Source organism: Marmota monax, unplaced genomic scaffold (genome assembly GCF_021218885.2).
Source record: "Marmota monax isolate L192 unplaced genomic scaffold, Marmota_monax_Labrador192_F-V1.1 WCK01_AAM20220418_F8-fsc00117, whole genome shotgun sequence".
NCBI lineage: Eukaryota > Metazoa > Chordata > Mammalia > Rodentia > Sciuridae > Marmota > Marmota monax.
Window position 1 is genome coordinate 2558155 of NW_026693023.1, and position 20588 is coordinate 2578742.

Consider the following 20588-nt stretch of genomic DNA (forward strand, 5'->3'; position numbering starts at 1 on the left):
ATAAGAATTATGGACAGGGATTATGTGCAGGAGTATCCCATTAACAAATGATAGAAATTCAATTCCCGAGTATAAATAATAAAGGTTGTATATGAATTTACTTATCAATTCAATTTGATCTAGGGACTCAACTGGTAAAATTGACTGCTTTCTTGATCTTTAGTTTTTGCTTCTGTACAAATGTTAGCTTTGTTCTCAGGGGATTTCTCTGCCTGAACAGGGAGATAGCTGCTTATAGTTTTAAACATATATAAATATAAATATATACACACACAAACATATATATATATATATATATGTATATAAATATGTATGCATGTACATATATATGTACAGTTAAATGATATATAAGCATACACACACATATCCCTGTGGCTCCTAGTCTGAAAAAAGAGAGAAAGTATATTCTTTATCCAAACAGCAGATTTTAGGAACTCATATGATTGGCCTTGATTACATCATTTGCCTACCCCCTAAAATACTGTATCCAGGGAGATTAATGACTGCCACTGACTGGGGGCTGGGCTGCATATCTGCCCTGTGTGTGTTGGGGTGTGTTGGGCAGATGGGCTCAGTCCCAAGGGAACAAGGCAGTGTAGATTCATTAAGAGGAGCGTTCTGTATCAATAAATGAAGGGAAATTAGAGCTAGCAAAGAAAAAATAACATAGTTTTCTATGACTGAGGAGCAAACAATCTTAGAAGAATCAGGAAACAGATACTGCTATGGGAATTTTAAAGGGAAATTAAAAATAGATATTTTGCAATTTCATTGTAATAACTGTAGCAATATGACCAAACCTGAAGAAAATACTGCATTGGAAAACTGAAGACAATTACAGTCTTGGTTTTTAAAAGATTCGCTGTTAGTACCTCTGAACCTACTGTAATCTTCTTGATTAAAAATGATTCTCAGGAAATTATGCCTTCTGAAGAAAATAGAAAAAAATGGAAAAATGAATTACAGTTTTCTAATTGGAATGCAAGGTAAGTATGCTACAATATGAAAAAGGTGCCCTAATTTGGTACTAAAAGCCAGTCTTAAAAAAAAAAAAAAAACTAGATTTAAAAAAAATGTATTAATTTCCTTTTCTGTTTTAAAACTGACACATAAAAACCAATTTTATACATATTTATTGAGTAATGTGATATTGATACCTGTGTACATAATGTAATGTTTAAATCAGATTAAACACATATTTCTCTTCAAAAAATTACTTCGTTAGGGTGCGAACTTTCAAAAATCTACTTTTCCAGCTTTTTAAAGTGTTCCTTATTGTTATATATAGTCACCTTACTGTGAAATAATATACCATAAACTTTTGTTTCTAATTGAATCTTAGTTCCCATTGAACAGCCATTCCCTACTCTTTCCACCTAATCGCGTCATCATCTGTTGACCACCATTCAGCTCTGAATTTGTATGAGATATGCTTTTTTTGTTTTGTTTTTTAGATTCCACATATGAGTGAGATCATGCATTGCTTATCTTTCTGTGCCTGGCTTATGATCCAGTTTCTTTTTAAAAATTCATGAGTAAGGATGGTTATTCACCAGAGTAATTATATGTTGGTTAGTCATTGTAGGTTTTTCAATTGAAAAAGAAAAACAAGTATACTTGCCCATTCCATTTAATATTGTGTAGAAAACCCCATAGGTGCTGTTGAAGAGTGAGTTAATGTGATTGTAGCTTTATTAGTGTTAGAAACATCACCATTTAAACTTAAAGGAAGTTATGACTCAGAGTTCTCTGTGGACATCTTCCACTTTTCTCTGTCCCATTCATATAATGTACCCAGCATAGGAGGTACTTGGATAACTAAGTTCATTTCTTGAACAAAGATGCTGGGTATACATAGTTCAACTAATCACCAGGAAACTGCTGGTGTGGCACTTTTAATTTTATCTCTTTTTCTAGTAGAGGTCAGAAAAATCCTAAAAACCAATTATATGGGTTGGTGTGGGTTATAGCTTAAAGTTGTGCTCATCTCCATTCAAGTCCATACCTATCCCTTAGTTAGGAGATTTGGTGTTTAGGTTGAATTTGTTCATCAAATATGAGAATACACACCTGACTTAGTTAAATATTGGTTGAAACTTTTAGTTGAAATGACCAAAAAACTTAATCAGCATTTCGTTAAATTTTTTTTACAAAGGATTTGGCTACTAATCTCTTTATTTCAATAGTAAGGAAAGCAAAATACAGAGAGGATTAGGCTAAGTGACAACTAAGGTCAAACAGTGACTCGATGATGATTTTGAATTAAAACATGATGGCTGTTTCTGCTCTTTTCTTAGATCATTGGAATTTTTATCTAATAAAAATAAATAATTACAATACTAACATTAACAAAGAATTAACAGCATAGTTCCTACAGTGTTCTACCATGGTTCTAGGAAGTGTGTACTTATTTCTTGAGTGACTGGACTGGGGCTGGGTATGGGAGATGAATAAGGAATAGTCCTTGCATTGAAGGAGTTTTCAGTAGGAAATCTAATTGTAGTTTATTGTGTTGATTGCGTGTAATAACTCGTAATCATAATATAAAGTAGATATGTGGTCAAATTTTTAAATTGAGGTTTTTTTCAAAAAATAATATTCCTTAAGATAGAAAAAACATTTGCAGTATGTCATGAAAAAAGAAATATCATTGAGTAATGATTTTTGTTGTCTATTTTTTTTTAAAAAAGGAGCCAATTGTTGTTTCATTTCATGTTAAGCTTAATCATTTTAGTAAGAAATCAGAAGTTTGTTCCATTTAAAAAGATGATGAAATTCTATCATGTACCAGTAAAAGTAAAAGGCTAATCAAGATTAAGAGGTGCTAGAAATTAATTCACACTAAGTATAGTTTTGAAAACAGTTTGGGATTTTCAAGATTTAACTAAAAACTTTTAGAGGAACATAAGTACAGTATGGTAAGTTGAATTGTTGTTGGTGGTAAGAAACTTAGTCTTGATACATATCTGAGGAAATATTTTTGTTTAGGCCACCTAGGAATGTATATGTAAAGGTTGCAACTTCTGCAACGTTTTATTTTCATTAAGAGTTTTTGTTTGGTTTTGGATGTTTTTGGTAATTAAAAAAAAGACAAGACCATTAAATTGACCCAGAGAAGACAGAATTGATAAATTTGAAAATGCATCCTTCATTATTATTGAGTGATTCAATGTAGTAAAGTAAAATAATAAGGTTAACTAACACATTACAATTATTACATATTTAAAGCAGAATTTTTCCTTTATGATGATTCCTCCTTCAATTTCCTTAAAATTCATTTACTGAGACCAGTGACTAATTAATAAGAAGATCCTGTGTCATTTGATTAAATTTTCAACTACAAATTTTTCATATCAGAGGTAAGATATATTAAAAGTTTTCTGCATGATGAAATATTTAAAATGTTGTAATGTTCTACATAAATATTGTTCTATATTTTGACCTGAGATCTAGCTATTTAATCAACTTGCAAAAGTCCATGTTCTTCACAAATTACATAACTTTGAGACTGGATCATGGTTACTTATAATTCTTATTCTAGAAAGCTAGAAGAATGCAATTGCTACGTTTCCCTACCCACCCAAATAAATTAATAAATACAAACTGTAAAATATTATGTACCTACTTTCGTTGTCAGGCAGGATATTTTTATAATAAAATGTTATATGAAGGGTATATGAAGAGTAACCTTACATATATTAGAAAGAAAAACATTTAAGTGGTTATAAACAATTTTTAACAAATTTTGTAAATTTTCCTTCCTTGACCCAGATGGATTGTTTTTCTCTGCTGTCCTAACATCAGCTTCTGAATCTCACTTTCCTAATGCTCCAAAACATAATCAAGTCTTTGTTCAGATTTTCCTTAAGTTATCTGTGAAAAAAATAAACCATACAAAGAGTCCCTGACTATGTTTTAGGATGAATAGATTATGAGGGTGAGAAAATTACCTTGTACGTGCAAATGTGTCTGTGTGTGGAAGCAAGATAAGCTTTAGGAAAGAAACAGATGACTCAAGGGCACTTAGGAGGTTTATTAAAATCTTTAAAAATGTTTGTAAAGTACAGGTGAAGGCGGTTTTTGAGATTTAAAATTGTTCAGCTTAGTGAAAAAAATAAATAAAAATGAAATATAATAGCAATCATAGCATGAATACACACAAAGACAAGTAGTATTGTAGACTCTTTGCTTGTTCTTTAAAGTCTCAAGATCATTGCCTGTGATCACTGAGTAAAAATGCATTGAGGACTGAGTCCAGCAGAAACTACTGGTGTAGAGAGAGGCTTCATGAAGTGTAGGGTTGGCTGTTGTCTCAATAATTTTCAAAATGTCATCACTACCCTTGCTGTGCTGGCCTGGATATGTTTTATTAAAATAATACTTGGACATTGTAAAAATTATTTTTGGCCCAATCATAGAAGAAAACAAATCTTTTATTATTTTGTTATTGTCCTGAGACATGTTGTTATCCTGATACTGTCTTCTAATCCCCAGTAGTCTGCCCTTGTTGGTGCAACGTCTTGCTTTAAAGTACTTACTACAAACATTGATGTGCACATCAGTTCCCACACCAGAATATACGAGCCTAAAGGGAGGAATTCTGGTTTATTTGCTATTCTAGTTATCAGTATTTATTGCACAGTTACAGTGAGTTAGTAAGGGTTTTTAATCTTTATTTTTGGTTACATATTTTTTAAATTGCACGTGTATAAAATCAAAAGAAATGATTAATAAAATCAAGCTTTAATCATGAAAATAGATATCTAAGTAAGTTAAAATGAAAGTTTTAAGCAATAACATTGAATATTTGTTAGAGAACATGTAATATTTGAAGAAGCAGCTACACTCTATATTTTTATATTTTACATTTATTTCTTCATCCTATGCCTGAAAACTTTCTTTATTATATGATAAATACTGTCTTCATGGTGGCTTTTAAGAATTTGTCTTTCCTCTGATAGGATTAATATAAATTGTTTGAGAATGTATTTATTAACTGGTCGCTGTCCCTCTCTGTGGTGCTGAAGAGTCACTTGCTTGGGAGTAAGGGTGTTGCCACTATTGAGCCAATAAGGTGGATATTTCTTTTAGATGTTTTTAAGTTTGCACCCACTATGTGTTGAGGGCTTTCCTTTAAAAAGAGATATTATTAACCCCATTACATGAATGAGGAGACTGACAGAGGCTGACAGAGGTTTTATGACAAGTGGGGGCAGAAGTGTGATTCAATATCAGCTTTTCTGAATGCTTGTGCTCTGTTCTTTTTACCTACCTATGGTAAAGGTAGAGTGTAAACGAGAAATTTCAGCTCCTTTAGTGACCTCTATCATACTAATTCAAAGGGTATAAAATCATTGCAGCTACTTTCAAAAATGATATTTTTTTCCTAATGAGATTACAAGGATCAAATTAGCTATGTGAAACCAAGGTTTCTAAGCAAGATAGCAAGATACAGAAATACACACACACACACACACACACATGCACACACACACATTTACTACAATAAAAGATATTTAAACAGAACACTGTTGACACCAAATTGTATTTGTTTGGTATTTAGGAAAAGTAGAAAGAACACTGTGAGTCTCTCTCCCTTTCCACGCACCTCAAAACACACACATTGGAGATAGTGGGATAATGATGAAAGTGTTTTGGTAGAAAAGAAGTGTATGAATTAAATAGCTAAAATGTGCAGGTTGTTAAGAAGAAAAGGATAAACATAAAATGTGATGCACAGCCTCAACTACTCTAGCTTTGATTTGCATTAGGGTCATTTTAAATTAATTTTAAATTTCAGAATTCAATCATTAGTAGCTTTTTATTCAAATTTCAGATTTCTATGAAAGATATTTGGTTTTAAAAATCCCTATGGTAATATCTTTTTTTTTTTTGTATGTTTAGGTTGACTTGTCAGTTTATTAAGGTTCTGTTTGTTTGTTTTGGGGGTAAGATGTTATTCTCATCCTTTGCTCTTGTTAATATTTAAAGCATGCAGCTTTCTTTTAGGGTATAAATTCTAAGTGACTGATGATGATTAAACAGAATGAAACTTGAATGGCACTATCTCAAAATCTACTTAAAGCCATGACAGGTATCTGTCTGTAGCAATACATCAGCTTGAATATGTGAAGAATAAGAAATAGTGGCTTTTCTTTTGTGACTGGGTTTCTTTCTCTTTGAAATCAAAGGCAGAAATTTTTCCTGGATCACTAAAAATAGTAATGTGGAATTCCAAATATTATAGACAATACAAATTTACAATTAATTATACCTGAACTTGAAATTTCACACTGTGCATCATACATTTTATATCAGTTGTATCTAATTTGTGTACAGATACTCGAGTCATCTTTAAAAAAAAGAATATACAACTATAATTTAAAAAAACAGGCTCTCGAAAGATAAGACAAAAAGAATTAATTGGGATTACAGCTCTTCTTTCTGCATTGACTGCAAAAGCTTAGTGATCTTCTGAATTGTGTTTTAGCAGTGATCTCAGGACTCCCTCCAACCCCCAAGGCTCTTCTTTTTTAACATTTGTTATTACTTAGCTATTTTATTTGGCAAACATCCCCTTCTATCTCATCTTCTAATGCACTGGCAAGGTTCCTATTGCCAATAGCTTAGAGCCTACCAGTGCTAGGATAAGCTGCATAGCCGAACTTTCTAGCCTCTGCATCCTCATAAATAATGCATTTGCTTTCCTGTAACTACATGAACCCTTAGACTTTAGTAGGCATTTCTTTGTTAGTCAGAGTAAAAGAGTTGGAAGATGAACAGTTATGAAAATAGTTGTAGGCAGTTATTATCACTGATTAGAACTTGACTCCATGATATATGCATTAATCACTGGGTTAATGCTAATGGGATGCTTATGCTATTTATAATAGACATAAACAAGATATGTGAAAAGAATATCTTTGCTGACTACACTACATATTTCATTCAGCATGGAATTTCCTATAATGTTAATGTAGGACCCTTTGAGATTCCATAATTATACCTAAGGCCCATAATTGTACCTAATTTACTTATTTTTGAAACCTCTTTAGTTGCAAGAGACTACTGAGTTTTTGGGTGTGTGCACACTTATTTGTAAGAACAATAATGCGACAGTGGTTAAAGATAATATCTAATGCTCCACATTGCTCAGTGATATAACAAATTATTGGATTTCCAGTGACAAAAATGAATGCTGTGTTAATAAGTTAATAGCAAAGTAAGTAATATATACTCATATTTTTAACTTCATTGCATTAAACTTTGTTATTAAAAATTAATGTTTTATTTTTGAGCACCAAAGAAATTAGTATTTAAGCAAGAGGAATCAATTTTGTAAATTAAAAAAATTTTTGCAATGTCATTTAAAAATGTGCCTCCAACAAGTATTTGTATAAAATAAGAATGTTCCATCTTAGTAGAATATATGCCTGTTTGTTCATTGGACATGCTATCATTGGACACACAATGAGATGACTGTTCAGCATTCAGATCATATTGCAGAAATAAAAAATTTAAGTTGATTTAAATATTGAATGAGAAACTTGTTGCTTTAGAGCCTTATGTATTCTTATCAGAATTGAAAAATGGAAAAAATATGTTTCTAATTTTATAAAGTATATGAATCCTAATTGTTTTTTCTTTCTTTAATTACCATCCATTCATACATTTGTGAAGATGTTTATGACTTTAATAATAAAACTTATTTGATTACTGTTAGCTTTTGACATGCCAGTGAGTTTGCAGATTAGTTATTAGTATATAGTTGCCATAATTGGTATTTAATCAAAATACTTAATACTTATTTCACTGAATCATATAAAATTTCCTAATCGGGCTGGGGATGTGGCTCAAGCGGTAGTGCGCTCGCCTGGCATGCGTGCGGCCTGGGTTCGATCCTCAGCACCACATACAAACAAAGATATTGTGTCTGCCGATAACTAAAAAATAAATATTAAAATTAAAAAAAAATAAAATAAAATTTCCTTATCAATTAAATTAGCTTCTATAAGCCACAAATTTTAATTATCAAATCTATATCTATATGTATGTAATATAATTTTTTACTCTTTGATTTTGACCATGAATTTTTTTCTATGCTGAAATTTTAGCATTTTTATGAAGTTAACATATTTCCTTGACAATTCAAGAAATCTAACTGTACTTCATAACTGTACATTGGCATCACCAGAAGTCATCAGTTCACCAAACAGATAATAATAATAATAATATATTAATGCTTTATTTATTAATTTTAAACTAGTCACAAAAAAGTTAACTGCTGTTTATTTTAATTAACCTGTTAAAAAATTGTTACTGTAGTCAAGGCTGTTCTGATGGATTTTTTTGGTTGATGGGTACTGAGAATGGAAATAAGTGGATTCTGTTGTTCAGCTCCTAATTGTCCAAAACCTCCACAGTCCTCTTGTCTAGGCATGGTCTTGTATGGAACTGAACCTTCCCATTCTTCTTCTATCACTAGTCAAAACAAAACACCGTCAGAAGAAAACATTTTCATAAGTCAATCTCAAATAAAGGAAGATCTCCCAGCTATTTAGACTTGCATATAGAATAAACAGTATTTCCTGACAGGCTTCTTTAAAAAAACATCACCATGTTTCAACCATACAAATAGAATCAATTATAACTCTTATGAGTCTCACTTCTGAAGTCTTTACCTTTGTGCCAGACCGGGATTAAGAAAATTTAAGTCTTCCCTTGAAATGTAAATGTGATGGAAGCCTGAACAACCTGAGCACTCCATGTCCCCAATGCTCCTCCCTCTTTCTTTCAGTCTTGTTTAGGGCCTGTCTCATTTTAGGCACTTGCTAAATAACCATTAAGTGAACAAATAAACAAGTGAATGTAGTTACCAAAGGCAGCAAGGACAACATCAGCCTGAAACTTATCTAGGAACACTTCAAAAAAGCATGAAAAAAAAAAAAAAGGATGCTTGGTGGTGCCTTCTGTGGTTCCAGTTCCCAAGGAGGTGGAAGCTGGAGAATGGCTGGAGCCCAGGAGTTTGAGATCATCCTAGGCAACATTATGGAGAACTTCATCTCAATCAATCAATCAATCAATCAAATAATAAAACAAATGGGAAATATGTGGCACTAGAAACATTAACTAAAGACCAAATTCTTTTCTTTATTTGAGAAATTTCTAACTTGTAATATTTACACAACATTTTCAAATAGTGATAAAATTTCTTTAGAAAAAATTTAAAGATTAAATGTTCCTACTCAGCTCTAAGTTTATGACATGCCTTCTCCTTTGATCTTCTTGATGTTAGAATAAATACACAATGGATTGCCAGCATACTGTTTAGTATGTTACGTTTTTGTGATTCATGTACTTTACTGGCAACATCTTTTAAATGGGTTTGTTTCATCATGGCCAAAATTAAGCTGCATAACATTATTAATGGTCAGCCTAATGTTGTTCATTAAGTCCAAATGGTGGAAAAAGGTGTTGCACTGATCAGAAAAGTCAATCTGTCCAAAGTGGAAATTGTGGCATGTATATGAACTTGTATATATATTTTTTGTCATATTTGTTCTTATTTTCCTTTTTTCCTCCTTCTTCCCCCATTTAAATCTTAAGTCCAAATTAAAATTTGAAGACCTCAACAAAAAATTTACCTTATATAATTTGATATCCTTTTTTTCTTTTCAAAGTTTATTTCTTCCATTGGTGCTCTAATTAATGCAATGTAAAGTCATTATGCAGTTGTAGGAAAAATGGTCTTTGAAGTCAGATGGTTTTGTTCTCAGTTTCATCAATTCCTAGCTGTGTAATTGCAGCTTACCTGTGTATTCTCTCTAATCCTTACTTTTCCCACATGTAAAATAAAATGGAAATAATATCCCTTCCTTTGAAGCCTGACTGTGAAGACTGTTGCGTATGTTCGATTTGACAGTGTCTCACCTGCGTATTATTCAAAATCAGCCTTCCCCTTGATTTAAAAGGTGATTTAACCTCACCACTCTCAAAATTTAAGTCATGTCTTCACTCTGCAGATCTCACTTTTTACTTTAGAGAAAATAGAGATTAATAGGATGGACATTATTTTAACTAATTGCTACAAAGTCTATAAGTCACAGCACAATGCCTGGAACACACACAAGCCACTTTTGAGATGGGTAGGTGGATGGAGAACTAAATAAATTAGTATCTATTATTTAATATATATCTTAGGTCTTCTAGAGATGGTAGCTATTTTTACTATATCTCATATGTTGAACTTAAAATCTGCTTTTAAAAATTAGGACATCCTGAGGTTATTGCATTTTTTACCTTCCAGCTTATGAAAAGAAGATAGTTTAAATGCTGAATAGCAAATTTCCTAATTAGTTGCTGCATGTTGGCTGAATTACAGAAATGCTATTTCATTTTGAGCTGGACAACTCAAGCATTTAACCTTGATTTTCTGATAATAAGATAATTATTTTCATACCCATTCAACATAGTTTTTCTCCAGTCATAGGTTATCATAAAAAAATCACCTGTCTCTTGGAGTACAACTAATTCTATATGTGAGATGACTTATAATGTTTTACACTCTTGTGGCCCTTTAAAAAAAGTTACAGAGCTCTCTCTGCTATTCTTTTGCATTGCCAAATGCTTAGTTAGGTACCTTGGGAAACTGCTTAATTAATAGTACTTATCACATTAGAATATATGGTTTTAGGGTATGAGTGGGTAACAATAATTTAACTTACAATGGACCCTGATGTTTCCCACCCCTAATTTTTTCCTTTGAAGTCTTTTGGAGGTAAAATGAAAGAGGGTGATGTAGTTGTACATAGATACCTTTTAGAAGCCTTTTATATTATGTCAGTGAGCAGCTTACTGATATCATTTGGAAGGACATGCAGGAGAGTAGGTAAAATTTAGGTGTTTAACCCTAAGAAGATGTCACCTGAGGATGGCTTATTTGTCTGACCTCTTGTGACTAAGGTCATGACTAAGCCTCAGGGAAGAGTTTGAGAAGTGCTTCTTTAGATTTATGTTTCATTTTAGAAATCTGTCTAAAAAGCATTTTGAATCATTTAAGTTAAGCCGTTCCTTTCTTATGGGAAGTATGTGCAGGCAGAAAAGAAGCATATGGTTGGAACTCTCTGCACTGCAGTGATATGTAAAAGAAGTACTTTTCCTGCTAGGTTAAATTACTCTGCATGCTTCTTGCTGTCAGTGATATGATTTACTTAAATACAGATGCTTTTAGAGGGGGCTTTGTACTGCATCATACATATTTAATACTATATAAAATATCTGTATGCATAACTGGGTGGGAAATGGCGGCAGTCAAGAAGCTCTCCTCAGAACCTCTGGCTTCACAGAGTTCATTGACCATTTGACCCCTGGGAAAGGTACCTGCACCTGGAATGCCCTGAACAATCTAAGGATTCTATTTGTTTTGACAGCCTGAAGCCTACCGTCCAACCCTTCTGATCTTGCCAGTAGTGTAAACTTAACCTTTTCCCTGTTCATATTATTCATAGATGTTTTAGTTCCCTAGTGATTGACATATAGCATTAAGGACAGTCCCTTTCCAATAAATAAATGGTACCGGGGGTGGGGTTGCGCAGAAAGCTCTTAAGATTTTCTGTAGCAGTTAATGGTTTGTCATATAAAGATACTTCATTGCCATTAGATAATGGTCCAAATTATCAGAATCACTTATCTGTGTTATAATTTTAAATTTTCTTTTAAAAGTCAGTTCCTTAAAAGGAAAATGGTAGGAGAAGGCGGTTGTGGGCATAGGAGAGAGATGTGGCAGAGGAAGGGAAGTAACCAAGTGTAGGTTACTAAATGTGGAATAAGTGAATTGTTTTCTTTGTTTGGCAAAAGCTAATGAATTTTTATGCTAAAACTGCTGTGTTTTCTCTCATATAGTTGTGCCCCAAAACTGTCATGAAAATACCTTTTAAAATTTTTCCAACATCTTATTATTGATATTTGAATGAATTAGACAGTAAACAATTTGAATTTTATAGCTACAATTTTACTGTATTTGTTTTATCAACTGTCTACTCATTGGTATATCCAACTTTTTATTTTTTGATGGACTTTCAAGTAATTGATATTACCAGAGGATATTTTACCCCAAAATATCCCAGTATGCCAGATATGTATGTCTTACTACATTAAAAAAAATATGCCAGTGATAGATTGTGCCAGCAAAGATAATATGTTTCTCTTGAATAATCCATCATTTTGGGAACTGAAGTTTTCTAGTCATTATTTTTGAGAGTATAATTCAGTCATCAGCATTCTTCTTTTTTCTGTCCCTGACAATCAATGACTGCTTCCCTTGTCCCACCGAGTCTGGTAATTCTCCAAATTAAAAACATAAAAATAAAAAATAAAAGTAACCCAGGTTCTCCAATTCTGAGATAATCATGATTCTTGGTATAGTATGCATTTGACCCACTGCAATAATGATAAGCTGATTTGGTTTTGAGGTGACAGTCAGCCTCCCTGAAGTTATACTTCCTATACCTCAGAGTTTATTTTATGCCCTGCCATGTAGGCAGTCAAGCTAATCAGAATATTTCTGTCATTTAGGTAATTACTAATCCTTAGCCTGATCTCAGTGAAAATTTGGGGGTTCTTTAGCCCATACCTGGTGTGTGTGTGCCTTAGTTTGTTAAAGTACTATTGAATAAGTAAGTCTACATATGACTATGGGCCTCTGAATATTTTTCAGAAAGAGGACTAAATAGAATCGTGACCATAAGCAGTCAAGGGAGCATTAAGTAGAATAATCTTTTGCATAGAAATAGTCCTCTTGAAAGTATCAAAATGAGATAATTCTATAAAAACCATCCATGGCAGTAGTGACAGAAAATCTAAACTGTCCAATCAAGTGGGTTTCCCTTTATTGGCAGTACAGAACTAAGGAGCTGTCTTTGGTGGATATGAATTGAAAGGGAAGACCTATAGACGTAAATTCTTGTCCTGACTCTGAAATTAATTTCAACATGATTTCAGGCAGGTTATTTTTACCTGCTGGGGATTTCTTTTTCTTGCATAAAATTAAATTCATGGGTAAGGTCTGTTTTAGCTTCAAACTTCAGCCCATGAAAAATTTAAATCAATTATTATTGAGAATTCAGTTGGTCTTAGTATTAAATTAGTATTGCTCCAAGTTAATTTCTGAAATAGAAAATATATCATTCTTAAACTGTTATTATTATAGCAATATCTTGTGTGGTTTATGATAAAGAGTTTGAGTTGGAGGTCAAATCCTAAGATATTTTTATCTTAGGACTTTCTAACTCATATTTTTAAAGTAATAAAAATTATAACAATGTAGGAAAAGTTTCCACCCCTTGGGCTGAGAAGCAGCAGAAAAATGTGAGGCTGGCATTTCATTTTAAATGGTATATTTCAGTTTCTATAAGCATCATAAGGCTGTGACCTTACAACAAAGTTGCCTGCCAGTTAGGTGACTCACTTGGAATGCAAAATCACTTCTGGAAACTGCATGTGTTTTTATTCCTTCTCCCTCACACCCGTTGCTTTGGTGCAACTTTATATTTTCATTTTGATCAGCAACAGGGAGAAGAAACTGTGTAGACTTTGAGAAAAATTATATCATTAGATACTTCTTCTGGCTGAAGTCTTTTCAAGTTTAGAAATTTGGACCATGTTTAAAAGTAAAACACTTGAGGTAATTTCTTTCCCCAAGCTTTTTTTTTTATTCTGGGTAAGTTTTGAGGGTTTGTTTCATACCTGTGAAGTTTCAAGATCCCTAGAGTTGCCTGTACTCTTATGAGTAATTCATAACAGCACTCATGTGTGTATAATCTGATGCTCAGTTTCTATTTTAAGCAGAAGATTTAAAAATCAAATTAACACGTGTTTCTAGAGCATCTTCTATAAGTGATATACTGTGCTATATGCAAACTACATTTCTGGGTTAGTTTGGGGATCAGTTTATAGAATCAGCTGACAAGCAACCAAACTTTAAATAAAATATTAATGCCTAAGTGCTCTACTACTGAACTGCATGCCCAGTCCTTTTGATTTGGTTTTATTTTGTATTTGGATGAATAGAGTCTTTTGAGTAGAAACAGTCCTCTTGAAAGTATCAAAATGAGATAATTCTATAAAGATCATCCATGGAAGTAGTGACCGAAAGTTGCCCAGGCTGGCCTTGAACAAATTACTTAGATTTTCTGAAACTCTGTTGAACTTGTATTAAACTGATATTGGTTATTAGAGGTATTTTCCCCTTGTTATAAATAAAAATTTCTTCTAGTACATGAAAGAATCTCTGTTGTTTGTTTGTTTGTCTGTTGTGGTAATGGGGATGGAACCCTGGGGCACTCAACCACTAAGCCACATCCCCAGCCTTCTTTTTTTTTTTTTTTTTTGGATTTAGAGACAGTTTCTTGCTCAGTTGTTTAGGGCCTCAAGTTGCTGAGACTGGCTTTGTATTTGCAATCCTCCTGTCAGCCTGAAGAGCACCACCATGCCCAGCTATATTGTTTTTTTTGTTAAATTAGGTAGCACATGTATAGGTGAACAGTGGCCAAATGATTCCTTGTAATTTTGTTACATTTGCCATAGGACTTGAAGGAAAAAACAAACGAGCACAGAATCTCTATTAGCTGTGTCTTGAACTTAACTATAATAGTGCATATTAATAAAAGTAAAGATATTTGTTTGAGATAACTAATCCAACATATATTGCTGTAGTAGATGGTATAGATGAACATTAATAACATCAGACTAGACACTATAATTTTTCTTTTGGTTTTGCCTCTTCCTCCCCATCTCTCCCCTCACTTGCCCCCCAAAACACCATAATCTAAAATTATTTGCATTTGCTCACACAAGTAAAACTGTCTGTAGTACACATGTATTGAAAATGTTTTCTCATAGTTTATACATCCCTCTTCGGTGGTGTTTTCATACTGATGCATTCATTCAGTAAATGCCTTTTAAGTGCCATCTGTGTACCTCACTTATTATAGCAGTGGAAACAGACACAAGTGCTTGTCGTTGTGGAGCTGATGTTCTGGTGGTAGTCATCACCCATTTGATAAAAAGCAGCATGTATAGCAAATACAGATGATACAGTATAACTGCCGTTTTCCTCACAGCTCTTGCTCATACTTGTGGTAGATCCTAAATAGAGGAAGGGGGTGGAGTTAGGCAGTGTGAAATTATATTTTACGCAAATAAAATTGAACAGAATAAGTCTTTTCCATAACATAACAGTTTATTACATCTTTAATATGCTTTAGACATGCTTGGGATGGAAGTTCTATCATATTTTCAACATTGCACCACCAAATGTGTGTGTTTGTGTGTGTGTGTGTGTGTGTGTGTTTGCTGGGATTGAACCCAGATCCTTGCACCTGCTAGGCAGGCTCTCTACCATTAAGCCACATACCCAGCCCTGTCTTTCCTATTGAAAAGGCAACTTACACATTACCAAATTTCATTATTTTAGTGCAAAACTCTAGTAAAACTAGTCATATATAACACATTTTCCATTTAAAATTTAATGTTAAAGAAGGGAAAACCATAATGAGGATCCACTGTAATCTCTTCCAGTGACTTGAAAGTCACACACCATAAAATTAATCATTTTGAGGCGAACAGTTCACTGGCATCAATCATAATGCTGCATGACCCCTACCTTCATTGAGTTTTAAAATGTGTAATTTTAAAAGACAGGTGATGTAAAATTATAAATAAACTGTCTTTCAAAGATATAAGGAGATAGATAGAAAAGCTAATTATTTCTATTTTAATCACTGTACATTGTATATGTTTTGAACTATCACAGTGTATCCCATAAATATGTAAAATTCTATGTCAATTCAAAAGAAAGTCAAATTAAAAATCTTAAACAAAAGACAAAGTGTGTTGGTATTATAACTAAATATTTTACTCATGTGAAGTAAAAAATTAATAGGTTCTTTCAAAGTAAATTATAAATGTAAACTCACCATAACATTATATACAATAAAATATTTTTCTATATGAAGTTCTCACATCCACATCTTTGAGATAACTTACTGAATCTTGAGTTGCAAAGGATCATAAAGAACAAAATGTGCCAGAGCCAATTGGTCATCATGTTACAAAATGAGAACACAGAAGCACCTTCAATCAATATCAAGCATTCGATACAGCATCTCACAAAATAATTCTTAAAATTAAGTAAAATTGTCTTCTCTAAGAACCTTTTAAGTGGATAAGGATAAAACATAGAGTCTTGATTGCTCCTCAAAGTGGGCAGGAAATACCTAATACCTGCCCAATAGAAATGACTTTCGTCTCTCTTATTTAGCATTGTCAATAATGCAGAATAATATCAAACAGAATATGGATTTGGTTTGCCCTCAGAGAACTTTTTTGTTTGGCTGGGACAAAAGTACAGAAAAACAATTAAATATTGGTTTATTCCAAAACTTCTGTCCATCTGTAATAACATCATTGGAATGACAGTGTTTCACTAGAACAGGCTAAATTCACATCAAGCATATTTTGGAACAATCAGAGCATATTTGAGAAGCAAGTATTTGAACTGGACATTAAAAGGCTGAACATATGAAAGAAAGTACAGATGGTATTTTAGATAGATAGATGGATATGAAAAAGTCTACCAATTTGTTAGGGGCACAATAATCTATGTATTTTTAATTCAATCTCAATTAAAAATAAAACCAAGCAAAATATGTGTGTTGAATTGCCGACACATCTCTAGATTTAGGACAAGCAGAAGTTGATAGTCCCAATTGTTGGTATCAAGAAGATGTCAGTATCTTTACAAGATATTATTCAATAATTATACATGACAGTTAAAATATGCCCCAATAAATATTACAGTGAGGAAATCCATGACTTGGAAGATTAGGAAGGGCTCCGTGGAGGCTGAGGGGATGTTTTGGGTTGGTGGGAGGAGTCTTAACAGGTCCATTTTGGTACTTGATGCTCTGATAGAACAGCAAGTTTTTAAAATGTCCTTTGGGCCTTGGAGCTTTCTTGTGAAAATCATGATTTCATATTTCATTAGCAAATAAATATATAAATTACCATTTATACCTAGTTATCTTAAAAATGAAATTACTGCTATCATCATTCTATATTATATACCATGAAATAAATTCTACCTTTTTTAAGTGATAAAATTTAGGAACTTTTGCAAAGAGCAAAATACAACAAAAAATGCAAAAGAGAAAATAAACTTGGATAATGTGGTCAAAACCCAAATGCCATTTATCATCCCCTTTCATCTGCTGGAGCTGTGTTACATACTTCTGAAAATGAAAGCAGAAATAAGTAGCTAGCTTGGGTTGAAGTAGAAGAGGAATTTAAGTATTTTTTTATGCAATAATAGGATTTTATTTCAATGAAACTGACTTACAAGGAAGCTAGAATATCAAGAATGTGGATCAGAAATACAAGGTATATTTTACCTGCTTGTTCCAAATCCATTCTCTTATTATGTCTCCTCTTGACCCAGGTTGGCTTACGTATATTTGCTTCCCCTGTTGTGGCAACAAACTCTTTGTCACTCTCTCCATCAACATTTAGTATTCCTGTCCTGAGTCTGGACTGGCACTGTGATTATTTAACAAAGAAGATGCAATGCAAATAACTTGTGGCACTCCACACCAGTCTTTATCAGGACTGGAAGCCTATGCTTCCTTTCAGAACCTAACCACCATGCTATGCAAAGCTCAAGCCACATGGAGAAGCCACATGCTGGTCCGCCATTTGACACCTCCAGTTGAGTTCCCAGCTGACATCTGCTTCAGCTGCCAGTCATATATGTGAGCTACCTTGAATGTTCAGGCCAAATTATGTCTCTATCGGGCATCAAATGGGTCAGGAGAACCACTCAGCTGAACCCAGTAAATCAACAGCCTAGTGAGACATAATAAAGATTGCTATTTTAAGCTATTTCAGAGCAGTTTATTTTGCAGCAATATGTAATTGAAATAGCTCCCCCAAAAGAGTTCTGGAATTGAGACTATAGAAGAGCTCATTTAATTTAAATTAAAAATAGATCATATTTAAATGGCCTATGTTTAATCATTATAACTAACTTCTGGAAATCAGTAGGCAAAATTTTAGAAGGCTCTTGTTTTGGAAACTAGGCACCTTTAAATTTGTTAATTGTAGTAAGGTAAAAAATTCACGTTTGATTGTTTATTCTTTCTGGTTCTCTTATTCTCTCATTGAATTGAAATGTAAAGAATACATAATAGATATACTGTTTTGACTGAAAAAAGCAGTGTTTTTCAGCATAAATAGCATGAGTCAGGCCTTCTTCAGATCTTGGCTCTTTTAGTCATTTACTCTGTGGCTAAATTACCTAAATTTCCTGAGCCCATGTCTCTTTATTTTCAAGGTAATAAGGATTATATAGTATTAGCAAAGATCAGAAATAATGTATGTTATGAACTTAGCAGAGTGCCAGGCACATAGGTAGAGCTCAAATAAATGTAGCTTTTATTATGAAAAAGGTGGTAATAGAAGGTTTTAAAAAGGTAGTAGAAAGATTGTCTCTTTTCATGTTTTTTAAGAGGACATGGAAATATGGGTGTTCCTGGGGTTTATTACAGTGGCACTTTAAGGGTTAAATATAGTTTGTTCTATAGTTCTTCCTATGGACATAAGTATGTTTCATCCAAAGGCAATTCTGACCTATAACCCCATGTATGCTACCCTTCCTCGTGTACTTATTGCTGTAGATTTGATGAAGGGATAAAGGTAACTTCTGGCTCCTAGTCCCCAGGGTAGAACTAATGGAGAATTCCTTTTATTCTTCACCTCCTGTCCTACTCCCTTTCCCCGGTTACATTCATCTTCCAATTTAGTAGAAGAAAACAATTTTATAGGAAACTGACTCTCTGCAAGCTGATCTCAGTGCCAGCGTGCCACGGAGTTCATGAAATCCATTCCCAGGGAGCAAGCACACTCATCCCAAAGTTTGATTTGTGTAGTCCAGGGCAAGGAATAGTTGTAGCAGCCCTTAAGACACTATCTCTGATATTTTGCTCTTGCTTTTGTATAACATATTGTCTTTCTTTGAAAGTTTTGGTGGTTTTTAATATGACAACTAGAGCAACATCCCCTAGCTTATTATGTCTGTTCAATATTTAACTCTTTTTTTTAACTTTTTTAAAAAATACATTCTTTTAGTTGTTGACGGACCTTTATTTTATTTATTTGCTTATATGAGATGCTGAGAATCGAGCCCAGCGTGTCACAAATGCTAGGCAGGTCCTCCACCACTAAGCCACAACTCCAGTCCACAATACGTTAGCTCATAATGATTAAGGTGAGGTAATTATGATTGGTGCAAGTTAACAACAGATTTTCACATCTCTGGGTTATTGTTCTTGGTTTCTTCTCTCACCTATATGACTTGGGCTAGAGGAACTCCACTTTGGTCTTTGAAATTTAGATGACCATGCCCAAAATGAACTGTCAAAATATCAAACTTGAGTGTTATATTGGTTTGGGGGCAGAATTGAAGAGTTGCTATGAATGTAACTTGAGTGATCTTTGAAAAAATTATAAATTATTCTAATTTAGCCTAAACCTTTACCTGCTTATGTTGTTTTGGAATACTTACATGAATATTGATAATTAAGATCATAATGCTTCAGTATTTTCTGTACTATAAAACTTCCTGTCCATCACTAGAATCTTTATTAAGAGAGTTCTCAATACTTTAAAATTAACAGGTAAAGCTAGAAAATGAGCATAGAAATGATTTTAAAATGTGGTTATTGGTGTATAGATGCAGGTCATAGAGAGCTGAACTTAAGTATAACTCATTTTGTCCATAAGGTTGTCGTAGTTATGGTTACAGTTAGGCAAATTAATTCCAGCTTTTGTTGTTAGTGATAATACTGAAAATACAGTTTAAGATATTACTATCCTTGAAAACTATGGAGTAATTTCATATTGAAGGAAATGATAATATTCTTATCTCCTGCCATTTGAAGCTTAAACATATTTCAAAAGAGTGGAAATTGTGCTATACAAAATATAAAGTGCTTAAAGCAGATTTTCATAGGACTTGTGCTCCAAATTTTACGGCTTCTGGGACTCATTTGATGGATATATAGTGTAGATTTAGAGAGTTTTTTAAGACTTCTATTGACATAAGTGAATACAATGATTCCTTGGAAACCTTTCAGATGTCCAGTCTCAGTGAAGTGTGGATTAAGGTTCAGATGCATATAGCACACATAGATGTGCAACAGAATGTTCTGAGGAGCCTGCCTTCTCCATTAAGGACATTGCATTTCTTTTCATCTTTTAATGACTACTGGTTTAACAGGGGGAAAAAACAGCATTGAAACTGTAAGGTACAGCTCCTGAAACCTAACCCGAAAGGCATGCTGTATTGAAAACTCTTCTCAATACTTGCAGTGCCTTTATAGCTGAGGACATGTGGTATATATTACAGCATCCAGGGAATTCAAACCTGTGCAGTGTGGAGTCACAATGAAAGGCTAATTTAAAAATGAAGCAGTAGCCCTTGCTCCTATGTTACTTACCAATGTGTCCTATTCTCTTGACATTAATTTAGCCTGCTC

At 33.3% G+C, this 20588-nt stretch overlaps 1 protein-coding gene across 8 annotated transcripts in view; it reads left to right on the forward strand.

Moving 5' to 3' along the window:
- The window catches only part of Nrg1 (neuregulin 1), a 207646-nt gene that overhangs the window by 69512 nt on the left and 117546 nt on the right, over positions 1 to 20588 (forward strand). The window lies entirely within an intron of this gene.